Consider the following 3,822-nt stretch of genomic DNA (forward strand, 5'->3'; position numbering starts at 1 on the left):
CTTTCCTCTTGTCCCACTATCATGCTCAGCCTTCATTTGGGTTTCAGTAATTCCTCTCGGTTACATTACCCTTGATCATGCCCTACCAGGCCTCCTGTACCCAAAAGAGGGCTTCTTTTGTTATGGTAATACAGCCATGCCAGTTTAGGGATGAGCCTAAACCTAATCACTTCTGAGCTAGGAGAAGACTAGAATAGCCCCAAAGACAGGCATCAGAGACAGACAGATGCTGACAGCTGACTCAGATGAATCTACAAGCCCAAGATCTCCAGGGATTACCAGTCACTAGCAGTTGTTATAGACAAAGAAGGACCATTCTCCTAAGGAAGATTGTACACTTGAATTCAGACTTCTAACTTCCTGAACTGTGAGAAAATAAAATTCTGTTCTTTAAAGCACCCACGTGTGGTAATTGTGTTAGGGCAGCACTAGATAACTAAGATAGAAGGCAGAGTCAATGCTGCTGATGCTCAGACCAGATCGTCTCTATGGGACTAGTCCACCTACCACAAGCTATTCTTATTAGCTGCTAACTGATCACAGCTATACTCTTCTCCAGAGACTCGCCCTTGGTCCATGCAAGCCACTCCACCTGGACATGCCTGAGAGGTTACAGCTGCAATACTCTTCCATCACCTCTTGCTGCTGCTTTCACTAGCACTGGTTTTGCTGTGTTTGAGAGCCATGATTCACTTCTTGGTAATATTTTCAAAAGAAAATCGAGCAGCAAGATAATGGCTGCAACACCCAAGATTGGATGCTGCTTCAAATCAAAGCATACCCTGTTATATGGTACGCATTTTAGATAGAAAGTAAAGTGCCACACATCCATAAGCCAATAACCTAGGTGTTTGTTATGACTATCAAGATATATATATGTGTGTGTGTGTTGCACATTCTATATGCACAGTATGCTTGGCAGCTCAATCACTTTGTATACAAGAGACATGAGACACGTGTGTTGCGTGAGAAGAGCTTTTGCTTTCCCTACGCCCCATTTCCCGATCAGAATTTCTGAATTGTTTTATATCCTTACAGACCACAAATGTAGATGTCAAACGAAACCAACAAACAGCCCACTGCCATTGAGTCAACTCCAACTCATGTAGGGCAGAGTTGCACTGCTCCCTGTGGGTTTCCAAGATTGTAAATCTTCACAGGAATCGAAAGCCTCTCTCCTGAGAGTTGGCTAGTGGATTCCATTCACTGACCTCGTGGTTAGCCGCTCAGTGTGTCTCCCTTGGACCGCCAGAGCTCCTGATGTCTATGTAGTCAGACGGTACGTGGCGCCTGCTGAAACTCTCAGGTAAGTGTTGGACTGTTAACCACCAAGTCAGAGCTTCAAACCCACCAGCCACCCTATGGGAGAAAAATGAGGCTCTCTGCTCCCATAAAGACTTACAGGTTAGCTGTGAGGCCAAGTCAACTCAATCACGATAGATTTGTTTGTGGTGGGGGTGGGGTGGCAGTTTTGGGACAGTATTCATAATTATCTTTAGAGAAGAAGGAGATACCTGGAATGAAAGAGAAATATGCAAGAATTTTCACTTGTATCTGAATCACCTAGAAAGTTCTTGAAGAAATAGGGGAAGATATTAAGTTTTATTAAAACTCAATGGTAAGTGGATATACTGAGTGTTTGTGATGTTATTTGAAATATTTATACCTATCCATATATTTGAAATTTTTCACTTAAAAAGAAAAGCCCAGAAGGGTCACAGGGAGGAGACAAGCCAGTCAGGGTGCAGTGTAGCAACGATGAAACATACAACTTTCTGCTATTTCTTTAATGCTTCCCCCACCTCCCACTATCATGATCCCAATTCTACCTTGCAAGTCTGGCTAGACCAGAGGATGTACACTGGTACAGATAGGAACTGGAAACACAGGGAATCCAGGACGGATGATCCTTCAGGACCAGTGGTGTGAGTGGCGATACCAGGAGGGTGGAGAGAGGGTGGATTGGAAAGGGGGAACTGATTACAAGGATCTACATATAACCTCCTCCCTGGGGGACGGACAACAGAAAAATGCTGGAAGGGAGACGTCAGACAGTGCAAAATATGACAAAACAATAATTTGTAAATTATCTAGGGTCCATAAGGGAGGGGAAGAGGGGAGGGAGGAGAAAAATGAGGAGCTGATGCCAGGGGCTTAAGTGGACAGCAAATATTTTGAGAATGATGAGGGCAATGAATGTATAAATGTGCTTTATACAATTGATGTATGTATGGATTGTGATAAGAGCTGTATGAGCCCCTAATTGAATGATTAAAAACAAAAACAAAAAACAAGAGTCGGAAACCTAAATCCTTGCTTCAGACACTATAGTTCTATAAGAAACAGGGACATCTCATTTTTCTGTCAAGAGTTCCCCAGGATGCCTGTTTTCTTGCTGCTTGTTTTGGAGTAAGGTGAGGCATATGGGGAATTTTCAGGAGATCAATTCCAACAGCCAGGCATCAGTCTATAGTGATTTGTGGCCATGTTCATATAAAGAGACCACAGTTGTCCACTAACTGCATACATATGGCATATGGGAATGTAAACACACAGTCTTTGCCTTCAAAACCACATGCTATACAAGGAGGCAAACTTGTGGTTCACAACATGTGGGTTGTGACCCTGAGAAGCCTGCCAACATTTGGCAGGTGGGCAGCTTGAGATGAATTGTGGGCCTACTATAATTTCCCTTCTGTGGCACTCCCTTGGGTGTATGCGTGCATAGTCTCCAGCCCAATAATACATACCTGATGGGGACCTGGAACAATACACATATGTATTCCTGTCTCATCATGTAGTGGGCACATTCTTCCATCTGTCTTCATTTTAGATACATTACAGATATGTGTTTATATATTGCATGGACCTATGCAACTTTTGTAATCTCTCCCAACCATGTGTGTGTCTTACAGCTCCTACGGGGAAAGCTGACCATTTGGAAATAGGTACATCCAGCTGGTCAGGTGGACTCTGACTAACATCAGGGAAATGAGTTAGGACGGGAGTATTTGTTCTGTTTGAGCTAACAGAATGGGGGAAAAGAAAGAAAGAAACCCCTAAGAATAACTAACTATTTGAATAACTGTCTTTCTTTCCTATATACCCAACTAAAATTTCGACATCTTTTCTGGACTGATTGGATCGCTCATTCTATAAAACCCAACATCAGCAGTAACTTGATCCTAATAATGTTATTCTTGTTAGTTGCTGTGGTATCTAACCATCTTCATGAGTCTTGATATGTCTGAGCTCACGGTTGGGGTGATTGTATCAAAGGTTTCCTTGTTTGGGCTGGCCCTCCACTTAACTAAGCATGATGTCGTCCTCCAGTGATCAATCTCTCCTGCTAAGCAATCGATGTGCGTGAATCAAAGTCTCAAACAATAGTTTGTGTTCCACAGTGTTTTGATGATGTGCTTTGCCCAAGTCATGATCTTTTTCAACTGCGTCAGATGTGTAAGAAAGAGGAATAAGGAAGACCAAACAGGAACGGATGCATTTGAATGATTGTGTTGGCAATGACTATTGAATATACCATTGGCTTCCAGGGGATAAATAAATCTGTCTTGGAAAAAGTACAGCCAGAATGCTCTTTAGAAACCTGAGGGTGAGACTGCATCTGCGTTGCTGTGTTAGTCTGGGTCCTTTGGAGAAACAAATCCACAGCAACTCATGTATAAGAGAGTTTTATGTAAAGAAAGTGTGCATCATGAAACCATCCCAACCCAGTGCTGCCCAAGCCCACAAGTCCAACATTAACCCATTAACCCAACACCAGTCCACAAAGTCCTCCACCTCACAAAACAGAGGCAATGATGC

The sequence above is a fragment of the Echinops telfairi genome, unplaced genomic scaffold (assembly GCF_000313985.2).
Source record: "Echinops telfairi isolate 266 unplaced genomic scaffold, ASM31398v2 ScPeMD7_25;HRSCAF=90, whole genome shotgun sequence".
Taxonomy (NCBI): domain Eukaryota; kingdom Metazoa; phylum Chordata; class Mammalia; order Afrosoricida; family Tenrecidae; genus Echinops; species Echinops telfairi.